The 22,432-nt window shown below is 51.4% G+C and overlaps 19 non-coding genes across 19 annotated transcripts; all 19 read right to left on the bottom strand.

The window, feature by feature from the left end:
- Positions 1 to 292: 292 nt before the first annotated feature.
- Positions 293 to 456, bottom strand: LOC137080475 (U1 spliceosomal RNA). The gene has a single exon (XR_010906327.1). It is a non-coding gene; the product is annotated as a U1 spliceosomal RNA (small nuclear RNA).
- A 470-nt stretch (positions 457 to 926) lies between these two features.
- LOC137079965 (U2 spliceosomal RNA) lies at positions 927 to 1,117 on the bottom strand. The gene has a single exon (XR_010905890.1). It is a non-coding gene; the product is annotated as a U2 spliceosomal RNA (small nuclear RNA).
- A 1,008-nt stretch (positions 1,118 to 2,125) lies between these two features.
- LOC137080474 (U1 spliceosomal RNA) lies at positions 2,126 to 2,289 on the bottom strand. Its single transcript, XR_010906326.1, has one exon. It is a non-coding gene; the product is annotated as a U1 spliceosomal RNA (small nuclear RNA).
- A 466-nt stretch (positions 2,290 to 2,755) lies between these two features.
- Positions 2,756 to 2,946, bottom strand: LOC137079963 (U2 spliceosomal RNA). The gene has a single exon (XR_010905889.1). It is a non-coding gene; the product is annotated as a U2 spliceosomal RNA (small nuclear RNA).
- Positions 2,947 to 3,954: 1,008 nt separating this feature from the next.
- LOC137080472 (U1 spliceosomal RNA) lies at positions 3,955 to 4,118 on the bottom strand. Its single transcript, XR_010906324.1, has one exon. It is a non-coding gene; the product is annotated as a U1 spliceosomal RNA (small nuclear RNA).
- Positions 4,119 to 4,588: 470 nt separating this feature from the next.
- On the bottom strand, positions 4,589 to 4,779 carry LOC137079961 (U2 spliceosomal RNA). The gene has a single exon (XR_010905887.1). It is a non-coding gene; the product is annotated as a U2 spliceosomal RNA (small nuclear RNA).
- A 1,008-nt stretch (positions 4,780 to 5,787) lies between these two features.
- Positions 5,788 to 5,951, bottom strand: LOC137080471 (U1 spliceosomal RNA). Its single transcript, XR_010906323.1, has one exon. It is a non-coding gene; the product is annotated as a U1 spliceosomal RNA (small nuclear RNA).
- A 466-nt stretch (positions 5,952 to 6,417) lies between these two features.
- On the bottom strand, positions 6,418 to 6,608 carry LOC137079960 (U2 spliceosomal RNA). Its single transcript, XR_010905886.1, has one exon. It is a non-coding gene; the product is annotated as a U2 spliceosomal RNA (small nuclear RNA).
- Positions 6,609 to 7,616: 1,008 nt separating this feature from the next.
- LOC137080470 (U1 spliceosomal RNA) lies at positions 7,617 to 7,780 on the bottom strand. Its single transcript, XR_010906322.1, has one exon. It is a non-coding gene; the product is annotated as a U1 spliceosomal RNA (small nuclear RNA).
- Positions 7,781 to 8,250: 470 nt separating this feature from the next.
- LOC137079959 (U2 spliceosomal RNA) lies at positions 8,251 to 8,441 on the bottom strand. Its single transcript, XR_010905885.1, has one exon. It is a non-coding gene; the product is annotated as a U2 spliceosomal RNA (small nuclear RNA).
- A 1,008-nt stretch (positions 8,442 to 9,449) lies between these two features.
- On the bottom strand, positions 9,450 to 9,613 carry LOC137080469 (U1 spliceosomal RNA). Its single transcript, XR_010906321.1, has one exon. It is a non-coding gene; the product is annotated as a U1 spliceosomal RNA (small nuclear RNA).
- A 6,138-nt stretch (positions 9,614 to 15,751) lies between these two features.
- On the bottom strand, positions 15,752 to 15,915 carry LOC137080468 (U1 spliceosomal RNA). Its single transcript, XR_010906320.1, has one exon. It is a non-coding gene; the product is annotated as a U1 spliceosomal RNA (small nuclear RNA).
- Positions 15,916 to 16,385: 470 nt separating this feature from the next.
- On the bottom strand, positions 16,386 to 16,576 carry LOC137080051 (U2 spliceosomal RNA). Its single transcript, XR_010905971.1, has one exon. It is a non-coding gene; the product is annotated as a U2 spliceosomal RNA (small nuclear RNA).
- Positions 16,577 to 17,584: 1,008 nt separating this feature from the next.
- LOC137080467 (U1 spliceosomal RNA) lies at positions 17,585 to 17,748 on the bottom strand. The gene has a single exon (XR_010906319.1). It is a non-coding gene; the product is annotated as a U1 spliceosomal RNA (small nuclear RNA).
- A 466-nt stretch (positions 17,749 to 18,214) lies between these two features.
- Positions 18,215 to 18,405, bottom strand: LOC137079958 (U2 spliceosomal RNA). The gene has a single exon (XR_010905884.1). It is a non-coding gene; the product is annotated as a U2 spliceosomal RNA (small nuclear RNA).
- A 1,008-nt stretch (positions 18,406 to 19,413) lies between these two features.
- Positions 19,414 to 19,577, bottom strand: LOC137080466 (U1 spliceosomal RNA). The gene has a single exon (XR_010906318.1). It is a non-coding gene; the product is annotated as a U1 spliceosomal RNA (small nuclear RNA).
- Positions 19,578 to 20,047: 470 nt separating this feature from the next.
- Positions 20,048 to 20,238, bottom strand: LOC137079957 (U2 spliceosomal RNA). Its single transcript, XR_010905883.1, has one exon. It is a non-coding gene; the product is annotated as a U2 spliceosomal RNA (small nuclear RNA).
- A 1,008-nt stretch (positions 20,239 to 21,246) lies between these two features.
- Positions 21,247 to 21,410, bottom strand: LOC137080465 (U1 spliceosomal RNA). The gene has a single exon (XR_010906317.1). It is a non-coding gene; the product is annotated as a U1 spliceosomal RNA (small nuclear RNA).
- Positions 21,411 to 21,876: 466 nt separating this feature from the next.
- On the bottom strand, positions 21,877 to 22,067 carry LOC137079956 (U2 spliceosomal RNA). The gene has a single exon (XR_010905882.1). It is a non-coding gene; the product is annotated as a U2 spliceosomal RNA (small nuclear RNA).
- Positions 22,068 to 22,432: the final 365 nt, after the last annotated feature.

Genomic DNA, 22,432 nt, shown 5'->3' with positions numbered 1-22,432 from the left:
TCCGAACAACTTTGCCTTTGGGACCACTGCTGTCAATCAACTCGTCCGTTGAATATCAAAGTTTGTGGGAAAAACCACATTCGGCAAACCGGTCGCAGGTTTCGACAACCTCGATGAAAACAAACGCAGTTCAGTTCTCTGAACTCTCCGGGTCACTGGCTGACACAGCAGAAAGAGACAGAAACATAACAAAACTGGTGCAACTTCACCCTTTGGGGCAGTGGGCGGCGCCACAAGCGTCAAGAACCGCACGCTTTTTCCCTCCACGCTATCTGCTTTTAACCAGTGTGTACAGGGGAGAGCGCGAACGCAGTCCCCCACTACCATAAATTATGCAGTCGAGATTCCCACATTTGGGGAATTCGCAGGGGTCAGCACAACCGGAGTGCAATGGCCGAGCCTCGCCCTGGGTGAACCACCTTCCTGATCATGGTGTCTCCCCTGCCAGGTAAGTATGAGTTGCCTGGCCTCCAGGCAGAGGCGCCCTATCCCCCTTCGCCATCCTCAAACACGGTGACCTTCCCCTCCCCCAAGAAAAGGAAGGACGGGGCACCTTCCATTGCTTGACTGCTGCGTGCGTGCGTGCGTGACCTTGATTTGAATCAGGTGTCCCTAATCCATCCAACACAAACCCCTGATTCGACTCATCAGCTCGTTGGTAAAGACTCTCAAATAAGAGGGACATCAAAAAACGTGCTGTGACGGTGATGAGTCAGCCGGCCGGCAACCGACGCTTTTGTTCTTCTTTTTTCCCTATGCTCATATGACCGCAGCTTGCTGCTTTCTCTGTGGCACGGTCATCGTTGCGTCACCTCATCGTCATTCTGTATGCGCTTCCTGCGTATTTCTGTATTCTCTGACAAAAAAAATTCCAGTGGTGTTGTTGGTTCTTCTATTAGTCACAACAATTCGCAGTCCCCAAAAAGGGGAAGCACACCGTTCCTGGAGGCACTGCAATACCAGGTCGATGCGTGGAGTGGACGGAGCAAGCCCCGGTTCCGGCTCCATGTGCCAAAAATCAATTTAATATGCAGTCCCCGGATAGGGGACGTATCAGATATTAAACTGATAAGAACAGATACTACACTTGATCTTAGCCAAAAGGCCGAGAAGCGATGACACAATGACGCAGCGGCAGGGGAGCCGGCAAAGGCGACGCCCATCTGGGAAGCGGTGAGGGGGGGAGGGTTGGCAAAGGCCTTACGTCGTAGAGACCTGAAACTTTGAGGGATGGTACTAGCCACTCGCTCTACAACATCACCAAGGCTGGCCCCCCGATGGGCCCGGCACGAAATGGCTCGTAGCTCCCAAACCGCACGCCGCAGAACCAAGTGTCTTATATCATCGGAATCCTTGGCTCGAGCCGAGCGAGACGCATGCCTCGGATTCGAAGGTTGCGCTGGCGAAATTTTCGGGTATTTGGGATTTTGTGAAAAACCTACTTTTGCACACTAGTCCTAGGTCTTTTGCCCGATCTGGCCCAAACCAGTGCAGAAAGATTCTCTGGAGTCTGACTGTCCGTCCAGATCGGAAAAAAAGTGGGAATTTCGATTCAGCTTGGCGGCGGCAGGCCGAAACCTACGGGCTGGGCGAGGCGGGGTCTGCTAGAACGGCTATAGCTCTTGGACGGAACGAGACAATTTCACCCAAGCCGGTACACCCGTGCACGGGCTCAGTCTGGGGTCAGGCGAGAAAGGACGCGGTGAATGGCCACCTAGTGGCGCTTTAAAATGAAAAAGCAACAACATGAGAGCGGCTATAGGCGAACGTATGTCGCGTGCTTTTTCACAGCACGCGCACGAGACAGTCGTACCATACGACAGAAAACCTCCATCCGAACAACTTTGCCTTTGGGACCACTGCTGTCAATCAACTCGTCCGTTGAATATCAAAGTTTGTGGGAAAAACCACATTCGGCAAACCGGTCGCAGGTTTCGACAACCTCGATGAAAACAAACGCAGTTCAGTTCTCTGAACTCTCCGGGTCACTGGCTGACACAGCAGAAAGAGACAGAAACATAACAAAACTGGTGCAACTTCACCCTTTGGGGCAGTGGGCGGCGCCACAAGCGTCAAGAACCGCACGCTTTTTCCCTCCACGCTATCTGCTTTTAACCAGTGTGTACAGGGGAGAGCGCGAACGCAGTCCCCCACTACCATAAATTATGCAGTCGAGATTCCCACATTTGGGGAATTCGCAGGGGTCAGCACAACCGGAGTGCAATGGCCGAGCCTCGCCCTGGGTGAACCACCTTCCTGATCATGGTGTCTCCCCTGCCAGGTAAGTATGAGTTGCCTGGCCTCCAGGCAGAGGCGCCCTATCCCCCTTCGCCATCCTCAAACACGGTGACCTTCCCCTCCCCCAAGAAAAGGAAGGACGGGGCACCTTCCATTGCTTGACTGCTGCGTGCGTGCGTGCGTGACCTTGATTTGAATCAGGTGTCCCTAATCCATCCAACACAAACCCCTGATTCGACTCATCAGCTCGTTGGTAAAGACTCTCAAATAAGAGGGACATCAAAAAACGTGCTGTGACGGTGATGAGTCAGCCGGCCGGCAACCGACGCTTTTGTTCTTCTTTTTTCCCTATGCTCATATGACCGCAGCTTGCTGCTTTCTCTGTGGCACGGTCATCGTTGCGTCACCTCATCGTCATTCTGTATGCGCTTCCTGCGTATTTCTGTATTCTCTGACAAAATTCCAGTGGTGTTGTTGGTTCTTCTATTAGTCACAACAAGTCGCAGTCCCCAAAAAGGGGAAGCACACCGTTCCTGGAGGCACTGCAATACCAGGTCGATGCGTGGAGTGGACGGAGCAAGCCCCGGTTCCGGCTCCATGTGCCAAAAATCAATTTAATATGCAGTCCCCGGATAGGGGACGTATCAGATATTAAACTGATAAGAACAGATACTACACTTGATCTTAGCCAAAAGGCCGAGAAGCGATGACACAATGACGCAGCGGCAGGGGAGCCGGCAAAGGCGACGCCCATCTGGGAAGCGGTGAGGGGGGGAGGGTTGGCAAAGGCCTTACGTCGTAGAGACCTGAAACTTTGAGGGATGGTACTAGCCACTCGCTCTACAACATCACCAAGGCTGGCCCCCCGATGGGCCCGGCACGAAATGGCTCGTAGCTCCCAAACCGCACGCCGCAGAACCAAGTGTCTTATATCATCGGAATCCTTGGCTCGAGCCGAGCGAGACGCATGCCTCGGATTTGAAGGTTGCGCTAGCGAAATTTTCGGGTATTTGGGATTTTGTGAAAAACCTACTTTTGCACACTAGTCCTAGGTCTTTTGCCCGATCTGGCCCAAACCAGTGCAGAAAGATTCTCTGGAGTCTGACTGTCCGTCCAGATCGGAAAAAAAGTGGGAATTTCGATTCAGCTTGGCGGCGGCAGGCCGAAACCTACGGGCTGGGCGAGGCGGGGTCTGCTAGAACGGCTATAGCTCTTGGACGGAACGAGACAATTTCACCCAAGCCGGTACACCCGTGCACGGGCTCAGTCTGGGGTCAGGCGAGAAAGGACGCGGTGAATGGCCACCTAGTGGCGCTTTAAAATGAAAAAGCAACAACATGAGAGCGGCTATAGGCGAACGTATGTCGCGTGCTTTTTCACAGCACGCGCACGAGACAGTCGTACCATACGACAGAAAACCTCCATCCGAACAACTTTGCCTTTGGGACCACTGCTGTCAATCAACTCGTCCGTTGAATATCAAAGTTTGTGGGAAAAACCACATTCGGCAAACCGGTCGCAGGTTTCGACAACCTCGATGAAAACAAACGCAGTTCAGTTCTCTGAACTCTCCGGGTCACTGGCTGACACAGCAGAAAGAGACAGAAACATAACAAAACTGGTGCAACTTCACCCTTTGGGGCAGTGGGCGGCGCCACAAGCGTCAAGAACCGCACGCTTTTTCCCTCCACGCTATCTGCTTTTAACCAGTGTGTACAGGGGAGAGCGCGAACGCAGTCCCCCACTACCATAAATTATGCAGTCGAGATTCCCACATTTGGGGAATTCGCAGGGGTCAGCACAACCGGAGTGCAATGGCCGAGCCTCGCCCTGGGTGAACCACCTTCCTGATCATGGTGTCTCCCCTGCCAGGTAAGTATGAGTTGCCTGGCCTCCAGGCAGAGGCGCCCTATCCCCCTTCGCCATCCTCAAACACGGTGACCTTCCCCTCCCCCAAGAAAAGGAAGGACGGGGCACCTTCCATTGCTTGACTGCTGCGTGCGTGCGTGCGTGACCTTGATTTGAATCAGGTGTCCCTAATCCATCCAACACAAACCCCTGATTCGACTCATCAGCTCGTTGGTAAAGACTCTCAAATAAGAGGGACATCAAAAAACGTGCTGTGACGGTGATGAGTCAGCCGGCCGGCAACCGACGCTTTTGTTCTTCTTTTTTCCCTATGCTCATATGACCGCAGCTTGCTGCTTTCTCTGTGGCACGGTCATCGTTGCGTCACCTCATCGTCATTCTGTATGCGCTTCCTGCGTATTTCTGTATTCTCTGACAAAAAAAATTCCAGTGGTGTTGTTGGTTCTTCTATTAGTCACAACAATTCGCAGTCCCCAAAAAGGGGAAGCACACCGTTCCTGGAGGCACTGCAATACCAGGTCGATGCGTGGAGTGGACGGAGCAAGCCCCGGTTCCGGCTCCATGTGCCAAAAATCAATTTAATATGCAGTCCCCGGATAGGGGACGTATCAGATATTAAACTGATAAGAACAGATACTACACTTGATCTTAGCCAAAAGGCCGAGAAGCGATGACACAATGACGCAGCGGCAGGGGAGCCGGCAAAGGCGACGCCCATCTGGGAAGCGGTGAGGGGGGGAGGGTTGGCAAAGGCCTTACGTCGTAGAGACCTGAAACTTTGAGGGATGGTACTAGCCACTCGCTCTACAACATCACCAAGGCTGGCCCCCCGATGGGCCCGGCACGAAATGGCTCGTAGCTCCCAAACCGCACGCCGCAGAACCAAGTGTCTTATATCATCGGAATCCTTGGCTCGAGCCGAGCGAGACGCATGCCTCGGATTCGAAGGTTGCGCTGGCGAAATTTTCGGGTATTTGGGATTTTGTGAAAAACCTACTTTTGCACACTAGTCCTAGGTCTTTTGCCCGATCTGGCCCAAACCAGTGCAGAAAGATTCTCTGGAGTCTGACTGTCCGTCCAGATCGGAAAAAAAGTGGGAATTTCGATTCAGCTTGGCGGCGGCAGGCCGAAACCTACGGGCTGGGCGAGGCGGGGTCTGCTAGAACGGCTATAGCTCTTGGACGGAACGAGACAATTTCACCCAAGCCGGTACACCCGTGCACGGGCTCAGTCTGGGGTCAGGCGAGAAAGGACGCGGTGAATGGCCACCTAGTGGCGCTTTAAAATGAAAAAGCAACAACATGAGAGCGGCTATAGGCGAACGTATGTCGCGTGCTTTTTCACAGCACGCGCACGAGACAGTCGTACCATACGACAGAAAACCTCCATCCGAACAACTTTGCCTTTGGGACCACTGCTGTCAATCAACTCGTCCGTTGAATATCAAAGTTTGTGGGAAAAACCACATTCGGCAAACCGGTCGCAGGTTTCGACAACCTCGATGAAAACAAACGCAGTTCAGTTCTCTGAACTCTCCGGGTCACTGGCTGACACAGCAGAAAGAGACAGAAACATAACAAAACTGGTGCAACTTCACCCTTTGGGGCAGTGGGCGGCGCCACAAGCGTCAAGAACCGCACGCTTTTTCCCTCCACGCTATCTGCTTTTAACCAGTGTGTACAGGGGAGAGCGCGAACGCAGTCCCCCACTACCATAAATTATGCAGTCGAGATTCCCACATTTGGGGAATTCGCAGGGGTCAGCACAACCGGAGTGCAATGGCCGAGCCTCGCCCTGGGTGAACCACCTTCCTGATCATGGTGTCTCCCCTGCCAGGTAAGTATGAGTTGCCTGGCCTCCAGGCAGAGGCGCCCTATCCCCCTTCGCCATCCTCAAACACGGTGACCTTCCCCTCCCCCAAGAAAAGGAAGGACGGGGCACCTTCCATTGCTTGACTGCTGCGTGCGTGCGTGCGTGACCTTGATTTGAATCAGGTGTCCCTAATCCATCCAACACAAACCCCTGATTCGACTCATCAGCTCGTTGGTAAAGACTCTCAAATAAGAGGGACATCAAAAAACGTGCTGTGACGGTGATGAGTCAGCCGGCCGGCAACCGACGCTTTTGTTCTTCTTTTTTCCCTATGCTCATATGACCGCAGCTTGCTGCTTTCTCTGTGGCACGGTCATCGTTGCGTCACCTCATCGTCATTCTGTATGCGCTTCCTGCGTATTTCTGTATTCTCTGACAAAATTCCAGTGGTGTTGTTGGTTCTTCTATTAGTCACAACAAGTCGCAGTCCCCAAAAAGGGGAAGCACACCGTTCCTGGAGGCACTGCAATACCAGGTCGATGCGTGGAGTGGACGGAGCAAGCCCCGGTTCCGGCTCCATGTGCCAAAAATCAATTTAATATGCAGTCCCCGGATAGGGGACGTATCAGATATTAAACTGATAAGAACAGATACTACACTTGATCTTAGCCAAAAGGCCGAGAAGCGATGACACAATGACGCAGCGGCAGGGGAGCCGGCAAAGGCGACGCCCATCTGGGAAGCGGTGAGGGGGGGAGGGTTGGCAAAGGCCTTACGTCGTAGAGACCTGAAACTTTGAGGGATGGTACTAGCCACTCGCTCTACAACATCACCAAGGCTGGCCCCCCGATGGGCCCGGCACGAAATGGCTCGTAGCTCCCAAACCGCACGCCGCAGAACCAAGTGTCTTATATCATCGGAATCCTTGGCTCGAGCCGAGCGAGACGCATGCCTCGGATTCGAAGGTTGCGCTGGCGAAATTTTCGGGTATTTGGGATTTTGTGAAAAACCTACTTTTGCACACTAGTCCTAGGTCTTTTGCCCGATCTGGCCCAAACCAGTGCAGAAAGATTCTCTGGAGTCTGACTGTCCGTCCAGATCGGAAAAAAAGTGGGAATTTCGATTCAGCTTGGCGGCGGCAGGCCGAAACCTACGGGCTGGGCGAGGCGGGGTCTGCTAGAACGGCTATAGCTCTTGGACGGAACGAGACAATTTCACCCAAGCCGGTACACCCGTGCACGGGCTCAGTCTGGGGTCAGGCGAGAAAGGACGCGGTGAATGGCCACCTAGTGGCGCTTTAAAATGAAAAAGCAACAACATGAGAGCGGCTATAGGCGAACGTATGTCGCGTGCTTTTTCACAGCACGCGCACGAGACAGTCGTACCATACGACAGAAAACCTCCATCCGAACAACTTTGCCTTTGGGACCACTGCTGTCAATCAACTCGTCCGTTGAATATCAAAGTTTGTGGGAAAAACCACATTCGGCAAACCGGTCGCAGGTTTCGACAACCTCGATGAAAACAAACGCAGTTCAGTTCTCTGAACTCTCCGGGTCACTGGCTGACACAGCAGAAAGAGACAGAAACATAACAAAACTGGTGCAACTTCACCCTTTGGGGCAGTGGGCGGCGCCACAAGCGTCAAGAACCGCACGCTTTTTCCCTCCACGCTATCTGCTTTTAACCAGTGTGTACAGGGGAGAGCGCGAACGCAGTCCCCCACTACCATAAATTATGCAGTCGAGATTCCCACATTTGGGGAATTCGCAGGGGTCAGCACAACCGGAGTGCAATGGCCGAGCCTCGCCCTGGGTGAACCACCTTCCTGATCATGGTGTCTCCCCTGCCAGGTAAGTATGAGTTGCCTGGCCTCCAGGCAGAGGCGCCCTATCCCCCTTCGCCATCCTCAAACACGGTGACCTTCCCCTCCCCCAAGAAAAGGAAGGACGGGGCACCTTCCATTGCTTGACTGCTGCGTGCGTGCGTGCGTGACCTTGATTTGAATCAGGTGTCCCTAATCCATCCAACACAAACCCCTGATTCGACTCATCAGCTCGTTGGTAAAGACTCTCAAATAAGAGGGACATCAAAAAACGTGCTGTGACGGTGATGAGTCAGCCGGCCGGCAACCGACGCTTTTGTTCTTCTTTTTTCCCTATGCTCATATGACCGCAGCTTGCTGCTTTCTCTGTGGCACGGTCATCGTTGCGTCACCTCATCGTCATTCTGTATGCGCTTCCTGCGTATTTCTGTATTCTCTGACAAAAAAAATTCCAGTGGTGTTGTTGGTTCTTCTATTAGTCACAACAATTCGCAGTCCCCAAAAAGGGGAAGCACACCGTTCCTGGAGGCACTGCAATACCAGGTCGATGCGTGGAGTGGACGGAGCAAGCCCCGGTTCCGGCTCCATGTGCCAAAAATCAATTTAATATGCAGTCCCCGGATAGGGGACGTATCAGATATTAAACTGATAAGAACAGATACTACACTTGATCTTAGCCAAAAGGCCGAGAAGCGATGACACAATGACGCAGCGGCAGGGGAGCCTGCAAAGGCGACGCCCATCTGGGAAGCGGTGAGGGGGGGAGGGTTGGCAAAGGCCTTACGTCGTAGAGACCTGAAACTTTGAGGGATGGTACTAGCCACTCGCTCTACAACATCACCAAGGCTGGCCCCCCGATGGGCCCGGCACGAAATGGCTCGTAGCTCCCAAACCGCACGCCGCAGAACCAAGTGTCTTATATCATCGGAATCCTTGGCTCGAGCCGAGCGAGACGCATGCCTCGGATTCGAAGGTTGCGCTGGCGAAATTTTCGGGTATTTGGGATTTTGTGAAAAACCTACTTTTGCACACTAGTCCTAGGTCTTTTGCCCGATCTGGCCCAAACCAGTGCAGAAAGATTCTCTGGAGTCTGACTGTCCGTCCAGATCGGAAAAAAAGTGGGAATTTCGATTCAGCTTGGCGGCGGCAGGCCGAAACCTACGGGCTGGGCGAGGCGGGGTCTGCTAGAACGGCTATAGCTCTTGGACGGAACGAGACAATTTCACCCAAGCCGGTACACCCGTGCACGGGCTCAGTCTGGGGTCAGGCGAGAAAGGACGCGGTGAATGGCCACCTAGTGGCGCTTTAAAATGAAAAAGCAACAACATGAGAGCGGCTATAGGCGAACGTATGTCGCGTGCTTTTTCACAGCACGCGCACGAGACAGTCGTACCATACGACAGAAAACCTCCATCCGAACAACTTTGCCTTTGGGACCACTGCTGTCAATCAACTCGTCCGTTGAATATCAAAGTTTGTGGGAAAAACCACATTCGGCAAACCGGTCGCAGGTTTCGACAACCTCGATGAAAACAAACGCAGTTCAGTTCTCTGAACTCTCCGGGTCACTGGCTGACACAGCAGAAAGAGACAGAAACATAACAAAACTGGTGCAACTTCACCCTTTGGGGCAGTGGGCGGCGCCACAAGCGTCAAGAACCGCACGCTTTTTCCCTCCACGCTATCTGCTTTTAACCAGTGTGTACAGGGGAGAGCGCGAACGCAGTCCCCCACTACCATAAATTATGCAGTCGAGATTCCCACATTTGGGGAATTCGCAGGGGTCAGCACAACCGGAGTGCAATGGCCGAGCCTCGCCCTGGGTGAACCACCTTCCTGATCATGGTGTCTCCCCTGCCAGGTAAGTATGAGTTGCCTGGCCTCCAGGCAGAGGCGCCCTATCCCCCTTCGCCATCCTCAAACACGGTGACCTTCCCCTCCCCCAAGAAAAGGAAGGACCGGGCACCTTCCATTGCTTGACTGCTGCGTGCGTGCGTGCGTGACCTTGAATTGAATCAGGTGTCCCTAATCCATCCAACACAAACCCCTGATTCGACTCATCAGCTTTCATCAGCATCAGTTTCTGGTGACCCAGATGGCATCCTTTATCAGGTTGAGGGTGAGCCAGAGCGAGGCAAATTCTTGCAATGTTTGGGCTTTGAGGCCCTGACCCACCCCCAGGATGGCGAGCTTGTAGTCCACCTGGGCCCCACCCGCTGGCAGGCACGGGAAAAACAGGGGGCCGGCCCTGGCCCACAGGTCCCGCGCAGCACTGCACTCCCAGAGCAGATGGTGGACGGTCTCCGGGTGGTTGCACCCGGACCGTGGGCAGATGGAGTTTTTGGCCATGCCTCTGGAGTGCATAACCGCCCTGACCGGGAGGATCTCATGAGCCACCATCCACGATAAGTCCTTGTGTCTGTTCTGGAGAGCTGGGTGGGCTGCGTTCCTCCAAACGTCTTTGGCCTCACTTAGTGTGAGGCCTGGAACTGGACTCACCACTTCCCGGTCCTGCACAAGAGAGATGAGGGATTTGTGGTTAGTTAAAATGCTTGCATCATTTGTCTCTAAAAGGAATTTTTTTAAAAATTTCTTTATAAAACTGTACTCTTTTGGCAAATTAAAAGACACTGGGGTTTTCAGGTCGATTGATAAAATTTTTATGCTTCTTAGGTAGGACCCCATCCAGAAACGAGCCATGGCCGCTGTCTTATTCTCTCTGGATGGGGTCAGCGCATATCCGATGTGGAGGGCGGTAAAGCGGCTACCTAAAAACAAGTGGGGGTCCGGGAGGCCTTTTCCGCCATTTTCCTTTCTTTTTTTAAAGACCTCCCTTTTTACTCGTTCCCATTTGGACCCCCACAGGAAATAAAATACCGCCCTCTCCAGGTTGGCCAGGAATCGCCTTGGGGGACTAAAAACAGAAGAAACAAGTAAAATTAGTGGTAAAATTACAGCTTTAAAAACTAAAACCTTGCCTTCAATTGTCAGTTGTCTGAGTCCCCAAAACCCCAGTCTTTGCCTAACTTTCCCTAAGATGTCAGTCCAGTTTCCCCGTCCTCCACCCTCTCTGTCAAATTTTACTCCTAAAACTGTCAGGTCGTTGCCTTTAAAATCCAAATCCAGTCCGCCTGTGTCCACGTTTCCCCACGGCCCGAAGAGCTGGGCCTCGGACTTACTCCTGTTGAGCTTAGCGCCCGAGGCCCGACCGTACCAGTCAGTCAAGTCAAGTGCTCTTCGTACTGATAAAAGGTCAGTCGCTAAAAGGGTTACGTCGTCCATATATAAAACACAGGTTGCGGTCAGTCCACCAGTCCCTGGGACGTCCAGTCCTTTAATCCATTTATCCCTTCTCAAGATTTGTGCCAGTGGCTCAATGCAGGCCACATACAGTAGGGGAGATAAAGGACACCCCTGACGGACGCCGCTGTGAATGTTTACAGCTTTGGATAAATGCCCATTAACTGCAAATTTACTGACTAGACTGTTGTATAGCAGTCCCACCCAAGCTATAAACCTCCCTGGGAACCCCATTTTTTCCAGTACCTTAAAAAGGAACTGGTGCGAGATGCGGTCAAAAGCTTTTTCAAAATCTAAATTTAGGACTACTAGCCGAATGTTTCTGTCTCTCGCGTAACAGATGGCGTCTCTAATCAGTACCAGGCTGTCTGTGATCTTCCTACCGGGCACAGCGCATGCTTGATCCAGGTGGATTACGTCCTCTAAAACAGTTGACATGCGTGTAGCTAAAATCTTACTAAAAAGTTTACAATCAAAATTTAAAAGCGTGATTGGTCTCCAGTTCTATTTAAGTCAGTCCTGTCTCCTTTTTTATATAAAAGCGAAACTATCCCTACTCTAAAGCTGTCCGGAAGTCTGTCGAGAGTCTCAAATTCTTTAAAAACTGTCAGTAAGTCATGTGCTAAAATGTCCCAGAAAGTCAAATAAAACTCCAAGGGAAGTCCATCCATTCCTGGGGACTTCCCTTTTTTAAAACTTTTGAGAGATTTATTTAATTCTAAAAGAGTAAAATCCTGGGCTAAAAGCACATTTGGACTCTTTATCTTTGTTTCTAAAAATTCTAAAACTTCATTTAAGATGCCATTGTGTACATTCTTTGGGCTGTATAAATCACTATAAAAAAGTTCTATTTCCCCTAAAATGTCCTCCATATTTTTTGCCTCCCTCCCTCTAAAAGTTTTTAAGATTGTTATTGAGCCTCCCCGTGAAATAGTCTTTTTAAAAAAATATCTTGTACACTTTTCTCCTTCTTCTATCTCTTTTTCTTTGCATCTTAAAATTACTCCCTTACTTTGAGTTTCGGATAAAACTGACATTTCTTTCTTTACTTCCTTTATTTCCTCCTTAAAATCCAATCCATTATTTAAAAGGTTAAAATATCTCTGCAGTCTTTTTTGCAGCCCCATCATGCGTCTTTTTTCTTTATTCTTTTTCTCCTTTCCTATTTTTCTAAAAAAATGTCCTGTCCTTTGTTTTACCATCTCCCACCACTGTGCTCGTGAGTCAAAAAAGTCTTGGAGGGTCTGCCATTGGCTGAACTGCTCCCTATACTCTCGAACCACTTCCTCATCTTTTAATAGGGAGCAGTTCAGCTTCCACAGCCCTCCCCCTACTGTCACACCCGTGGGTAGTGAAAGGGTGCAGGAGACCATCATGTGGTCAGTGAAGAAAAGGGGGGTCAATGTTGCATCGGTTGGCGGGCAGTCCCTTGTAAAAATATAGTCGATACGAGAGGCTCTGGCGCCATCACCACTGAACCAGGTGTAGCCCTCCTCTCTCTGATGCATTGTTTTAAAACAGTCGACTAACTTAAAATCTTTGACCAATTTATTTAATAAAACCGATGTCTTGTCGACCTTAAAATCTTCTCCTACCCTTTTCCTATCTTTTTTTGTTAAAACACAGTTAAAATCCCCTGCTACCACTAGGGGAGCCCTACCTAACATGTGGGGCTGCAAATCTTCTAAAAGCTTGTATCTGTCATTTTTACTTGTGTAACCATACAAATTTAAAACATTAAAATCCTTACCTAAAAAAGTCAGATTAACTAAAATTGCCCGCCCATCCCTCACCACAGTGCTGCCCTTCACCAAGATGTTGGGATTTTTTATTAAAATGGCCACACCGTCATTTCTGTTAAAATTGGAGCCACTCCAGATGGAGGGTCCTTTGGTCCACAGCTCTTCCCATTTTCTGTAATTGGTTAAAAAGGGCAGAGCACACTCTTGCAATAAATAGATGTCTGACTTAAAATTATTTAAACATGATAAAACACTCTGTGCTCGCAAAGTAGACCTCACACTTCTCACATTGATTGTAGAGATAGTGAGGGCCATGAGCAGTATGGTTAAAAATACAAGCATTGATGAAAATAAAAACAGATAAAAAGACTACAGAAATTGCATTAAAATCATGTTACTTCTTGTTGCACCTGCCTTTCCTTTTCCCCAGATAAACTGGGGTCAGGAGGGCAAGTGCTCGCCGCCTCAGAATCCACAGAGGAAACCTCTTGTGGATCCTTTGGTGACGATGTTCTTAGCTTAAAGTGCAGAAAGGAGACTTCATTTGGAGAGTCTGCAGGCCACATACGGTTCAGATCTTCCGAAGAGGAACTATCTGGCCGATGCGATGCCCGCAGCCTTTTCTCCTCTGTTTGAAGCAGAGGAGATCTCGCAGACCTTTTCTGCACTTGAGCATTTGGGAGTGAACACTCGGTTTCACTCCCACTATCCACCCCACTAACCTCCGATACGGTGTAGAGGGAGGAAGCCGTTTCATCTTCCTCCTCCTCCATTTTGTCTTTGCTTTTTTCTTGTTGGGGAGTGGCTTCCTCCCCCTTTTCATTAACGAATTCTGACTCCGCCCCTGTGGCCGCCCCACTTCTTTCTTCTTGTCCAATCCCTGAGGCTGGCTGGGAATGTGAAATTCCCGCCAAAACCTCAGGGCCCGCCTCCTCCTCTCTTTGTTCTTTTGATTGTTCCTTTGGTGGGGCGGCCATTTTGTTCCCTTTCAACTTGTTGGCAAAACTTTTAGGGCAATCTCTGTAGAAATGGTTAGCATCTCCACAGAGATTACACCGTCTGCCATTGGTACATTCCTCAAAAATGTGACCAATTTCTCTGCACTTCCTACACACAATTTCTTGGCATGCCTCAGCGAGGTGTCCCATTTTCCCACATTTTCGGCACAATTTGGGCATTCCCTGATAATGAATGTAGCCGCGGTTCTCTCCCAGCACAATCATTGAGGGTAAATGACTCAGACCCTGGAATCCGCTTGGATCTTCCCACTGTTTAATGGGAACTCTCCAAGCGCAATTCCAGATGCCGTCTTCGTCAAGCACCTTGACTGGTGGACTTCGAACCGTGCAAAATCTACCCAGCCATACAGCAACATCATCTCCACTCACTGTTTCATTGAACATTCTAACAATCACTGTTTTAATAGAATTGTCAGAAAGTTTCTCAACATTGAACATGGAGAACTGGGTCTTGCAATGCTCAAATCGTTGCCAGAAATCTTGCAACAAGGAAGCAGATCTAAAACTGACATCGAAACCTTTGTTCAGGGGCAGAGTCATTAAACAATTTAAATCACTGGCATTAAAATTGAGGGTTTTTTGGATGAGCTTCCTGGAGAAGTCTAAACGAGACAACCCCAGGAGCTTACCCTCCACCTCTCTAAATAAAAATCGCACGCTGTGGTGCCTCCGCATGCCGGCACGAGCAGCCGACATGGTGGAGGCACCGACAGCCTAAAAAAAAACGTAAAAGAACAATAAATACAATAAATAGATAAAAGAATAAAAGTCTTACCTTAAAACTGCTAACCTGTAAAACCAGCAGGGTCACTCTCCCTCTAAAAAGTTGTACGGCTCGGGACACCAGAAGCTCTCGAGCCAGGAAACCTTTAAGAGGCGATCGCAGTCTCAACCGTTCGACAAGACACTTGATCTTAGCCAAAAGGCCGAGAAGCGATGACACAATGACGCAGCGACAGGGGAGCCTTCAAAGGCGACGCCCATCTGGGAAGCGGTGAGGGGGGGAGGGTTGGCAAAGGCCTTACGTCGTAGAGACCTGAAACTTTGAGGGATGGTACTAGCCACTCGCTCTACAACATCACCAAGGCTGGCCCCCCGATGGGCCCGGCACGAAATGGCTCGTAGCTCCCAAACCGCACGCCGCAGAACCAAGTGTCTTATATCATCGGAATCCTTGGCTCGAGCCGAGCGAGACGCATGCCTCGGATTCGAAGGTTGCGCTGGCGAAATTTTCGGGTATTTGGGATTTTGTGAAAAACCTACTTTTGCACACTAGTCCTAGGTCTTTTGCCCGATCTGGCCCAAACCAGTGCAGAAAGATTCTCTGGAGTCTGACTGTCCGTCCAGATCGGAAAAAAAGTGGGAATTTCGATTCAGCTTGGCGGCGGCAGGCCAAAACCTACGGGCTGGGCGAGGCGGGGTCTGCTAGAACGGCTATAGCTCTTGGACGGAACGAGACAATTTCACCCAAGCCGGTACACCCGTGCACGGGCTCAGTCTGGGGTCAGGCGAGAAAGGACGCGGTGAATGGCCACCTAGTGGCGCTTTAAAATGAAAAAGCAACAACATGAGAGCGGCTATAGGCGAACGTATGTCGCGTGCTTTTTCACAGCACGCGCACGAGACAGTCGTACCATACGACAGAAAACCTCCATCCGAACAACTTTGCCTTTGGGACCACTGCTGTCAATCAACTCGTCCGTTGAATATCAAAGTTTGTGGGAAAAACCACATTCGGCAAACCGGTCGCAGGTTTCGACAACCTCGATGAAAACAAACGCAGTTCAGTTCTCTGAACTCTCCGGGTCACTGGCTGACACAGCAGAAAGAGACAGAAACATAACAAAACTGGTGCAACTTCACCCTTTGGGGCAGTGGGCGGCGCCACAAGCGTCAAGAACCGCACGCTTTTTCCCTCCACGCTATCTGCTTTTAACCAGTGTGTACAGGGGAGAGCGCGAACGCAGTCCCCCACTACCATAAATTATGCAGTCGAGATTCCCACATTTGGGGAATTCGCAGGGGTCAGCACAACCGGAGTGCAATGGCCGAGCCTCGCCCTGGGTGAACCACCTTCCTGATCATGGTGTCTCCCCTGCCAGGTAAGTATGAGTTGCCTGGCCTCCAGGCAGAGGCGCCCTATCCCCCTTCGCCATCCTCAAACACGGTGACCTTCCCCTCCCCCAAGAAAAGGAAGGACGGGGCACCTTCCATTGCTTGACTGCTGCGTGCGTGCGTGCGTGACCTTGATTTGAATCAGGTGTCCCTAATCCATCCAACACAAACCCCTGATTCGACTCATCAGCTCGTTGGTAAAGACTCTCAAATAAGAGGGACATCAAAAAACGTGCTGTGACGGTGATGAGTCAGCCGGCCGGCAACCGACGCTTTTGTTCTTCTTTTTTCCCTATGCTCATATGACCGCAGCTTGCTGCTTTCTCTGTGGCACGGTCATCGTTGCGTCACCTCATCGTCATTCTGTATGCGCTTCCTGCGTATTTCTGTATTCTCTGACAAAAAAAATTCCAGTGGTGTTGTTGGTTCTTCTATTAGTCACAACAAGTCGCAGTCCCCAAAAAGGGGAAGCACACCGTTCCTGGAGGCACTGCAATACCAGGTCGATGCGTGGAGTGGACGGAGCAAGCCCCGGTTCTGGCTCCATGTGCCAAAAATCAATTTAATATGCAGTCCCCGGATAGGGGACGTATCAGATATTAAACTGATAAGAACAGATACTACACTTGATCTTAGCCAAAAGGCCGAGAAGCGATGACACAATGACGCAGCGGCAGGGGAGCCTGCAAAGGCGACGCCCATCTGGGAAGCGGTGAGGGGGGGAGGGTTGGCAAAGGCCTTACGTCGTAGAGACCTGAAACTTTGAGGGATGGTACTAGCCACTCGCTCTACAACATCACCAAGGCTGGCCCCCCGATGGGCCCGGCACGAAATGGCTCGTAGCTCCCAAACCGCACGCCGCAGAACCAAGTGTCTTATATCATCGGAATCCTTGGCTCGAGCCGAGCGAGACGCATGCCTCGGATTTGAAGGTTGCGCTGGCGAAATTTTCGGGTATTTGGGATTTTGTGAAAAACCTACTTTTGCACACTAGTCCTAGGTCTTTTGCCCGATCTGGCCCAAACCAGTGCAGAAAGATTCTCTGGAGTCTGACTGTCCGTCCAGATCGGAAAAAAAGTGGGAATTTCGATTCAGCTTGGCGGCGGCAGGCCGAAACCTACGGGCTGGGCGAGGCGGGGTCTGCTAGAACGGCTATAGCTCTTGGACGGAACGAGACAATTTCACCCAAGCCGGTACACCCGTGCACGGGCTCAGTCTGGGGTCAGGCGAGAAAGGACGCGGTGAATGGCCACCTAGTGGCGCTTTAAAATGAAAAAGCAACAACATGAGAGCGGCTATAGGCGAACGTATGTCGCGTGCTTTTTCACAGCACGCGCACGAGACAGTCGTACCATACGACAGAAAACCTCCATCCGAACAACTTTGCCTTTGGGACCACTGCTGTCAATCAACTCGTCCGTTGAATATCAAAGTTTGTGGGAAAAACCACATTCGGCAAACCGGTCGCAGGTTTCGACAACCTCGATGAAAACAAACGCAGTTCAGTTCTCTGAACTCTCCGGGTCACTGGCTGACACAGCAGAAAGAGACAGAAACATAACAAAACTGGTGCAACTTCACCCTTTGGGGCAGTGGGCGGCGCCACAAGCGTCAAGAACCGCACGCTTTTTCCCTCCACGCTATCTGCTTTTAACCAGTGTGTACAGGGGAGAGCGCGAACGCAGTCCCCCACTACCATAAATTATGCAGTCGAGATTCCCACATTTGGGGAATTCGCAGGGGTCAGCACAACCGGAGTGCAATGGCCGAGCCTCGCCCTGGGTGAACCACCTTCCTGATCATGGTGTCTCCCCTGCCAGGTAAGTATGAGTTGCCTGGCCTCCAGGCAGAGGCGCCCTATCCCCCTTCGCCATCCTCAAACACGGTGACCTTCCCCTCCCCCAAGAAAAGGAAGGACGGGGCACCTTCCATTGCTTGACTGCTGCGTGCGTGCGTGCGTGACCTTGATTTGAATCAGGTGTCCCTAATCCATCCAACACAAACCCCTGATTCGACTCATCAGCTCGTTGGTAAAGACTCTCAAATAAGAGGGACATCAAAAAACGTGCTGTGACGGTGATGAGTCAGCCGGCCGGCAACCGACGCTTTTGTTCTTCTTTTTTCCCTATGCTCATATGACCGCAGCTTGCTGCTTTCTCTGTGGCACGGTCATCGTTGCGTCACCTCATCGTCATTCTGTATGCGCTTCCTGCGTATTTCTGTATTCTCTGACAAAATTCCAGTGGTGTTGTTGGTTCTTCTATTAGTCACAACAAGTCGCAGTCCCCAAAAAGGGGAAGCACACCGTTCCTGGAGGCACTGCAATACCAGGTCGATGCGTGGAGTGGACGGAGCAAGCCCCGGTTCCGGCTCCATGTGCCAAAAATCAATTTAATATGCAGTCCCCGGATAGGGGACGTATCAGATATTAAACTGATAAGAACAGATACTACACTTGATCTTAGCCAAAAGGCCGAGAAGCGATGACACAATGACGCAGCGGCAGGGGAGCCGGCAAAGGCGACGCCCATCTGGGAAGCGGTGAGGGGGGGAGGGTTGGCAAAGGCCTTACGTCGTAGAGACCTGAAACTTTGAGGGATGGTACTAGCCACTCGCTCTACAACATCACCAAGGCTGGCCCCCCGATGGGCCCGGCACGAAATGGCTCGTAGCTCCCAAACCGCACGCCGCAGAACCAAGTGTCTTATATCATCGGAATCCTTGGCTCGAGCCGAGCGAGACGCATGCCTCGGATTCGAAGGTTGCGCTGGCGAAATTTTCGGGTATTTGGGATTTTGTGAAAAACCTACTTTTGCACACTAGTCCTAGGTCTTTTGCCCGATCTGGCCCAAACCAGTGCAGAAAGATTCTCTGGAGTCTGACTGTCCGTCCAGATCGGAAAAAAAGTGGGAATTTCGATTCAGCTTGGCGGCGGCAGGCCGAAACCTACGGGCTGGGCGAGGCGGGGTCTGCTAGAACGGCTATAGCTCTTGGACGGAACGAGACAATTTCACCCAAGCCGGTACACCCGTGCACGGGCTCAGTCTGGGGTCAGGCGAGAAAGGACGCGGTGAATGGCCACCTAGTGGCGCTTTAAAATGAAAAAGCAACAACATGAGAGCGGCTATAGGCGAACGTATGTCGCGTGCTTTTTCACAGCACGCGCACGAGACAGTCGTACCATACGACAGAAAACCTCCATCCGAACAACTTTGCCTTTGGGACCACTGCTGTCAATCAACTCGTCCGTTGAATATCAAAGTTTGTGGGAAAAACCACATTCGGCAAACCGGTCGCAGGTTTCGACAACCTCGATGAAAACAAACGCAGTTCAGTTCTCTGAACTCTCCGGGTCACTGGCTGACACAGCAGAAAGAGACAGAAACATAACAAAACTGGTGCAACTTCACCCTTTGGGGCAGTGGGCGGCGCCACAAGCGTCAAGAACCGCACGCTTTTTCCCTCCACGCTATCTGCTTTTAACCAGTGTGTACAGGGGAGAGCGCGAACGCAGTCCCCCACTACCATAAATTATGCAGTCGAGATTCCCACATTTGGGGAATTCGCAGGGGTCAGCACAACCGGAGTGCAATGGCCGAGCCTCGCCCTGGGTGAACCACCTTCCTGATCATGGTGTCTCCCCTGCCAGGTAAGTATGAGTTGCCTGGCCTCCAGGCAGAGGCGCCCTATCCCCCTTCGCCATCCTCAAACACGGTGACCTTCCCCTCCCCCAAGAAAAGGAAGGACGGGGCACCTTCCATTGCTTGACTGCTGCGTGCGTGCGTGCGTGACCTTGATTTGAATCAGGTGTCCCTAATCCATCCAACACAAACCCCTGATTCGACTCATCAGCTCGTTGGTAAAGACTCTCAAATAAGAGGGACATCAAAAAACGTGCTGTGACGGTGATGAGTCAGCCGGCCGGCAACCGACGCTTTTGTTCTTCTTTTTTCCCTATGCTCATATGACCGCAGCTTGCTGCTTTCTCTGTGGCACGGTCATCGTTGCGTCACCTCATCGTCATTCTGTATGCGCTTCCTGCGTATTTCTGTATTCTCTGACAAAAAAAATTCCAGTGGTGTTGTTGGTTCTTCTATTAGTCACAACAATTCGCAGTCCCCAAAAAGGGGAAGCACACCGTTCCTGGAGGCACTGCAATACCAGGTCGATGCGTGGAGTGGACGGAGCAAGCCCCGGTTCCGGCTCCATGTGCCAAAAATCAATTTAATATGCAGTCCCCGGATAGGGGACGTATCAGATATTAAACTGATAAGAACAGATACTACACTTGATCTTAGCCAAAAGGCCGAGAAGCGATGACACAATGACGCAGCGGCAGGGGAGCCGGCAAAGGCGACGCCCATCTGGGAAGCGGTGAGGGGGGGAGGGTTGGCAAAGGCCTTACGTCGTAGAGACCTGAAACTTTGAGGGATGGTACTAGCCACTCGCTCTACAACATCACCAAGGCTGGCCCCCCGATGGGCCCGGCACGAAATGGCTCGTAGCTCCCAAACCGCACGCCGCAGAACCAAGTGTCTTATATCATCGGAATCCTTGGCTCGAGCCGAGCGAGACGCATGCCTCGGATTCGAAGGTTGCGCTGGCGAAATTTTCGGGTATTTGGGATTTTGTGAAAAACCTACTTTTGCACACTAGTCCTAGGTCTTTTGCCCGATCTGGCCCAAACCAGTGCAGAAAGATTCTCTGGAGTCTGACTGTCCGTCCAGATCGGAAAAAAAGTGGGAATTTCGATTCAGCTTGGCGGCGGCAGGCCGAAACCTACGGGCTGGGCGAGGCGGGGTCTGCTAGAACGGCTATAGCTCTTGGACGGAACGAGACAATTTCACCCAAGCCGGTACACCCGTGCACGGGCTCAGTCTGGGGTCAGGCGAGAAAGGACGCGGTGAATGGCCACCTAGTGGCGCTTTAAAATGAAAAAGCAACAACATGAGAGCGGCTATAGGCGAACGTATGTCGCGTGCTTTTTCACAGCACGCGCACGAGACAGTCGTACCATACGACAGAAAACCTCCATCCGAACAACTTTGCCTTTGGGACCACTGCTGTCAATCAACTCGTCCGTTGAATATCAAAGTTTGTGGGAAAAACCACATTCGGCAAACCGGTCGCAGGTTTCGACAACCTCGATGAAAACAAACGCAGTTCAGTTCTCTGAACTCTCCGGGTCACTGGCTGACACAGCAGAAAGAGACAGAAACATAACAAAACTGGTGCAACTTCACCCTTTGGGGCAGTGGGCGGCGCCACAAGCGTCAAGAACCGCACGCTTTTTCCCTCCACGCTATCTGCTTTTAACCAGTGTGTACAGGGGAGAGCGCGAACGCAGTCCCCCACTACCATAAATTATGCAGTCGAGATTCCCACATTTGGGGAATTCGCAGGGGTCAGCACAACCGGAGTGCAATGGCCGAGCCTCGCCCTGGGTGAACCACCTTCCTGATCATGGTGTCTCCCCTGCCAGGTAAGTATGAGTTGCCTGGCCTCCAGGCAGAGGCGCCCTATCCCCCTTCGCCATCCTCAAACACGGTGACCTTCCCCTCCCCCAAGAAAAGGAAGGACGGGGCACCTTCCATTGCTTGACTGCTGCGTGCGTGCGTGCGTGACCTTGATTTGAATCAGGTGTCCCTAATCCATCCAACACAAACCCCTGATTCGACTCATCAGCTCGTTGGTAAAGACTCTCAAATAAGAGGGACATCAAAAAACGTGCTGTGACGGTGATGAGTCAGCCGGCCGGCAACCGACGCTTTTGTTCTTCTTTTTTCCCTATGCTCATATGACCGCAGCTTGCTGCTTTCTCTGTGGCACGGTCATCGTTGCGTCACCTCATCGTCATTCTGTATGCGCTTCCTGCGTATTTCTGTATTCTCTGACAAAATTCCAGTGGTGTTGTTGGTTCTTCTATTAGTCACAACAAGTCGCAGTCCCCAAAAAGGGGAAGCACACCGTTCCTGGAGGCACTGCAATACCAGGTCGATGCGTGGAGTGGACGGAGCAAGCCCCGGTTCCGGCTCCATGTGCCAAAAATCAATTTAATATGCAGTCCCCGGATAGGGGACGTATCAGATATTAAACTGATAAGAACAGATACTACACTTGATCTTAGCCAAAAGGCCGAGAAGCGATGACACAATGACGCAGCGGCAGGGGAGCCGGCAAAGGCGACGCCCATCTGGGAAGCGGTGAGGGGGGGAGGGTTGGCAAAGGCCTTACGTCGTAGAGACCTGAAACTTTGAGGGATGGTACTAGCCACTCGCTCTACAACATCACCAAGGCTGGCCCCCCGATGGGCCCGGCACGAAATGGCTCGTAGCTCCCAAACCGCACGCCGCAGAACCAAGTGTCTTATATCATCGGAATCCTTGGCTCGAGCCGAGCGAGACGCATGCCTCGGATTCGAAGGTTGCGCTGGCGAAATTTTCGGGTATTTGGGATTTTGTGAAAAACCTACTTTTGCACACTAGTCCTAGGTCTTTTGCCCGATCTGGCCC

The sequence above is a fragment of the Pseudorasbora parva genome, chromosome 6, assembly GCF_024679245.1.
Source record: "Pseudorasbora parva isolate DD20220531a chromosome 6, ASM2467924v1, whole genome shotgun sequence".
NCBI classification, from domain to species: domain Eukaryota; kingdom Metazoa; phylum Chordata; class Actinopteri; order Cypriniformes; family Gobionidae; genus Pseudorasbora; species Pseudorasbora parva.
Note: the sequence above shows the minus strand (reverse complement) of the source record. Positions and strands in the feature narration are given on the sequence as shown.